The sequence below is a fragment of the Apis dorsata genome, unplaced genomic scaffold, assembly GCF_000469605.1.
Source record: "Apis dorsata unplaced genomic scaffold, Apis dorsata 1.3 scaffold_85, whole genome shotgun sequence".
Lineage (NCBI taxonomy): Eukaryota > Metazoa > Arthropoda > Insecta > Hymenoptera > Apidae > Apis > Apis dorsata.
This window is the reverse complement of record NW_006263383.1, coordinates 343,471-350,344: the sequence shown is the minus strand read 5'-3', so window position 1 is coordinate 350,344 and position 6,874 is coordinate 343,471.

Here is a 6,874-nt window from a genome sequence, read left to right as displayed (position 1 = left end):
AATTATATATAATATATAATTATATATAATATATAATATATAATATATAATAATATTTTTAATATAATTTTTTATAAGTTTTTACACATATGCTTTTTTCTATTTTCTTTTTTCTTCGTTTATTTTATGTTTTATTATTTTTTTTATGTTATTATTTTCAACTTATTAAAATCTAAAGTTATATAAAGAGTACAATAAAAGATCGCGAAATCATCCAACTTCCCTTCTCATTCTATTATGAATCCTGGAAATGATTACGGTTGTTCACCGCGTGGAAGGATTCATTGTCTGAAAGCGCGGGAACTTCGGTGTAACTTGTTAAGCGAAGAAAACTCTTCTCACGGTGCAAAGTTCATGGCTAGTGCGTCGATCTTTATCTATTTAGTCATGTCCGGGGACCTCTTGAGTTGTTACACACTAAAATTACGTCGCCAATAATGAGGATATAAACTCTTTTAATAATCTTGCTTCCACGTCTTTGCTTTTCTTTACTCTGCAATTTTCTCAACGTTAGTAACGTCCGTTATCAATCTCACATCTTTTATTTATGATCTGATATAATGTTAACGATATCCATTATATTGCAAAATAAATCACTAAGAAACTTATTTATTTTTCTATTATTCATCTCGATTTGCTGTATGAACAAATATATTTAAATTTATAATTCAAATTTTTCTAACATTTTTTGATTTTTTATCTTTTCATTCCATAATTTTAATTGATTAATCAAATAGAAATATAATATATTAAAATATTAATGTTACATTATATACGTATAATATTACATTATAAATATTAATATTAAATAAAAGCAGAATAAATAGTTTTATAATAATATTTTAATTGTAAAAACTATTTGATGTCGTAGAAAAATTTAAGAGGTTAGAAAAGTTTATGTATCGTATAGAAAAATTTACATTTTATCTTTCAATAATCAAAATTTCTAAAGAAAAAAACAAAAATTTTTTATTCTAATTTTGGCTTAATCTCTTGACAGTAACATTTTGAGAATAATAATTTGTTAACGGTGACGCAAATAATAATCGCGGTATATTGCATCGGTTGCATCGAGGTAACGTCTGCCATATGCCAAGTTAGAAACCGGCCGTGATTTTTACCAACATTGCTTAAGGAAATCGAAAAATAGAAACTTGCCCTTCCACTATTTAATATATACGAGATTTATGAATATATATAATTATATATATTTATATTTATTTGAAATTATTATTATTGATTACATATTCACTTTCTTAATATTAATGAAAATCTTTTAATAAAAATATTTAATTTATATTTTATAATTATTTTTTTTTATTCTTTCACTATAAAAATTCTTCACATTGAAAAATTAAGGAATTAAAAATGAAAATAAATTATGAATATATATATATATATATATATACATAATTTATTCTTAAGAAGTTACTTCTACTAATATTTATATGTATAAATATTTTATAGATTATTGTTTGTTATCTATCTTTTTATTATATAATAAATAAGCTTTTGTATTAACAAAATGAATAAATATATAATAAAATAAATAAAAATATAAATTTTGTACTTAAGTAAAAAGATTGAAGTCAGCATAAGACACATAGTCTATTATCTATTCTAAAATAGTTGGTATTTCTACTTTATTGATAATGAATTTATGTGAATTTATGATTATTTATGGAATGTTAATAAATGCATTTATCTCTCATATAGAACATAATCTATAATTATATTTATTTTAAGATAATAATAGAATTAATTTGATATTTTATTAACATGTTATTTTATTATTATTATAATCTGACGTATTCATATTATATATATTTTATAATTTTTTCTCTAAATATAAATTATTTATATAATGAAAAATAAAATTTATATTTTTTAAATTTTTTTTATTAAAAAATATAATTATTACATTAATAAAATATATTGTATATCTAAGTAATATTATATTATTACTTAAAAATACTTTTTGTATTTAAATTAATATTTCGTTTAAATTTTAGGATATAAAGTATATTTATTTCTTCATGTATTTTAAATCTTGAGTATGTTAAATCTTATTTTTTTCTTTTGAAAATATTAGTAGAATTCAAAGTAATAGTATTATTGTTATTGAGATCGAATAATTAGAAGAACTACACTTACAACTAGAAGAATTCGACTTACTTGGTAGATTTAGGAATTTTAAAATTGTTCATGATAAAAGAATTGACATTTTCAGTTTCAATTTGCCATAATGATGAATTTGTGCTAAAATCATTAAGATTCGTAATTTTTATTTGAGACAGAAGTTTTGGTGGAAAGAGATCATAATTAATAGTTTTAGTATCATACATTTCACTAATAATTATCGTTGATTCCAATTTTATTTTTTTCTTTAGATTTTGATGCATTTTCTTTTTTTGCAATTTTTTCTTTGACAAACAATTATTTTACACATTAAAAATAGAATTAATAAATATATTTAATTAATAATATATTTTCATTAATAAGTTGCTTATTTTCATTTGTAATTATTGGTTAAATATTTGGTATATTATATAATTCGATTGTAGGAATATCGAATTTTGATATTTGCGAATCTAAATTTTTGTAAATCTTTTCTTTGTTTATTTAAAATAATTTTTATTTAAAATATAAAAATTAATATAAAATATTATTGATATCGTATTTTATTATATTCATTTGGTACAATAAATTTATGATTTTTGAAATCTCGTTAATGAAAAATATGGAATATATTTAAATCATTGAAAAATATTATTCATTTCAATAAAATTAACAGAAATTTACATTTTTATTACAATTTTTAAAACTTTTATAATATGAAATATGAAATTAAATATGAAATTATTATTTGTTGATTTAAGAAATAATATGTAACAATATATTAAAAAATATAATATAATTAATATATAATAAAATTAATTAATAACTAATAAAATAAATTATAAAAAATTATATAATTAAGATTATTCCATAATACTAAATATTATTTAACAAACAAAATATATTTATATATTTAAATTTGAAATTATATTTAAATATTCAATATGCATAAATAAATGTATCTTATGAGTTGGCTAACCTGCATAGATTGTTTACACCTGTCTTCGAAACTTTTGTTGTATATTCAAATTTAATATCCAATATGAGTAATACAAAAATTCAAAATATCTGCACGTAGCTATATATTCGTGAAATGGCCACAAGGACGGATCAGCCACGAATGAAACCGTTTTTGAAAATTTTTTTTTACATTTTCTCAGAAGAAACGTCAACTGAATACATAATGATATATAAATGCATCTTTGTGAATGTGTACATTGGATACTTGCAGGGTGAATTACTTTGGAAATTCATTTTTTTTCCAATTTTTCATCGAATTTTTGTTCAATATTCAGCTAAGTTCTTTGCAGATTTTTCTTTATAGATCAAATTTCTTCCGAGAAATTCTAATTTTTTTTAAGGTTAATCTTGAAGATTAGTATGTACACATTATAGAATATTTATTCATATTAAATTTCTTAAGATTTTTCAGTGTATTAAATATATTTATATATGTTTTTAGATATAGAAATAAAAATTTTTTTCTTAAATTAATAATAGACAATAAAATTTATTGAAAATTCATTTCAATTAATTATAAAACATAATTATAATTATGTTTAGAATATTTCTATGCATAATAATTATTTAATTAGTATTTAATTAATACTATTCTTAAACTTATTATTAATTCATTATCACGATTAAAAATTATATTTTGTATTTTTTATATTTAATGAATAATTAACAAAAAATAAATTTAAGAATGATAATATCATGATAATATTATATGATACATCATATATAAAATACATAAGTTAATCTTAAATAAATATGATTTATTTAAATTGCAACTATGATTAAATTATTATTACCGAATATTGAAAAAAAAATATAATAATTTATTAATAATATATGTATTAATAATCATTTATCAGGAATATTTATATTGAGAAATATATTTTATATATCTATATAAAAATTATATTTGAACTCTCTTGTATAATTATATAATTGTATAATTTATCGATTAATTATTGAATTGAATAAGTTATAAATTATTTAATAAATTACAAATTTTATAATTTTAAATAATTTATTTATAATCGATAAATTTATTAAAATATATTTCTTTTGTTATTAAACTTAGAATTATATAACAAAATTTCTTAATATATTAATAGATAAATGGTTTAATTCGTAAATTTTCATAATAATATTATGAATATATATAATATAATTTCATTTTAATAATATTAATGTATAATTATTATATATAACGTCTTGAATCATTTAGATTTTTTATGAAAATATATCAATTTTTTAGAAAATATTAAACTAAATGTAATCTAATAGTTTTATTATAATTTGACAAATACTATATGTGAAACTCAGATAATCAATAGCTTTTCAATTTCATTATTAAGATAGAAAAAATTGATGCACCACCTACAGCGCGACAACGTTGAATTCTTGCGTAGATAATCTCTTTGAAAGATTTTAAGAATGCCTATAATTTATGACTGCGAACTGGTCTTGATATTTCTTTTTTACATTTTTTCTATTTCGTTATATTTTTGATGTTTTTTATGGTCAAAAAGTAAATTGGAGCATGAAAGTGTAATAAAAGTGTATAAAGACATATAATATAAGAACATATTTGTTTATATATTTATATGAACAATATATGAACAAATATGTTCTTATATTATATGTCTTTTACTTTAGTTATTATTTTTTATTATTTACAGGAATACTGAAGCAGGAAAATTACTTACAATTTATTATTAAAATTTTTGTGTTTAATCATTTAAGTCGAAACAAATATAACTATAATATAAACAAAAAATTATTTATAATAACAATTATGATAAATTACATAAATTAATAAATAAAATATATTATTAAATCGTTTAATATACGTTTTATATATATTATATATTATATAAAATTAAATGTTTGAAAGTATCATTTCTACTAAGTTGTACACACAAAATACAATTATAGTCGATTTATTTATATTATTTTTTTGAAATCATCTTATGAGAAACTTAACCAGAAAAAAATATATTTTTGAACAGAATTAACATTTATAATTTTTTATGAAAGAAAAAGAATTAAAATGAAAATTTTGCAAATAATTTTGATAAATACAAGTTTGTATATCTGTGCACTATGTCTGTATAGCTCTTAGCAACAAGTCATAACCTATACTTTGTACGCACTTGTCAGAAACGGCGAGAAAACAAGATAGAGAAAAAGAGGGAGGAAAAGAGAAGGGAAGAGGAAGAAAGGAAAGGAGAGAAGATAGAAAGGCAAGATGGAAAAGAGATAGAAAAAAAGTCCGGTGGAATGTCTCGGGAAGACCTAAGGATTCTCATCGAGTATCTTAGGAAGACTGTCTTGCGGTGCTTTTGCGGCTCAACAAAAACCATTTTTTTTTTTGCACCTAGAGCAGGTATCAAGAAGAATAGAACGAGATTATAGAATGAACATTAATAATAGTTAGAATATGTAGAAGATCAGACAGCTTTCGTAATACGAGAATTTTTTGAATCTGACTATGCAGAGGAAAAATTTCTTTATTTGGAAATTGTATGAATTGTATATATCACAGGATATATCGATACTTTTTTTTTAGGATTATTTTTTAAAGAATATAATTATATATATATGTACAATATGTATATTCATCTACAAAATACAAAATTCACTTTATTTTTTGATAGAAAATGTAATAAGCATTTTAAATTAATGATTAATGATTTGTATACAAATTTATTAATAAAAAAAATATTAAATTATACTTTCAATACATTGAAAAATAAAAACAAAATAAATAAAAATCTTCATTTTCATAAAAATTCTGAAAGTAATTTAAGAAGCAAAGTAAAACGGTATAAATGTTCTATAAAATAAAAATTTAAATATTAAACATGGAAGAATATATTAATTATTAGAAAATTCTCACGGAAAATTTTTTATATAGGATTAATTCTAAAGTAAGATAATCGAAAAAGATATAAAATAAGAAAAAAAAGATAAAACAGAAATTAATAACGGTATGTATTTCTTTTGAATAACAATCATGTATATCAAAGTTTAACATAAATGTAAGGTACATTTCAACGCATTCGGGGAACCTCTACGAGGAGCGAAAGAATTGAATAGGAATAGTAGCTGAAGGATCGAGGCAAAGAAAATGAATCATGATGAGTGGGTATGACTAATGTATTACATTAATAACTGAATTTAGTTATTAATTTGATACCAGATGGCGCAATAATCCATTTATTTATCTGTCGTTTCAATAGAAATTCTAAGAAGAGTGGAGAAAAAAGTATTTATAAAGAAGAGATTTGTTCGAAATGATTGTCAACAGTCATAACAAGATTAATGTATGTACACTATCGATTATAAATATCCATTTAGTAAATTTAGATAAATGATATATTTATATTATAATTTATATTATAATAATGATATATTATAATTTTTGTTAAGTAATATCTGTTAAATATTTAGTTATTATTATAAATTTTTTTATTATTATTTTTAATTATTGTTTAAATAAAATGCATAGTATATTTAATTCTTATAATTAAATGATATAAAAATATTCAAATTTTTTTCATTTACATATTTATCATTGTACTATAATTACTAATAATATAATAATAATAATAATAATTTTTTAAATAACTTTTTAAATATCTATTTTTGAATATCTGTTTCTTATTTTTAAGGATAGAAATTAAATCATTTGGAATTTGATGTTTTTATACTTATTATTTCTATAGAGATTGGTCCATTAAAA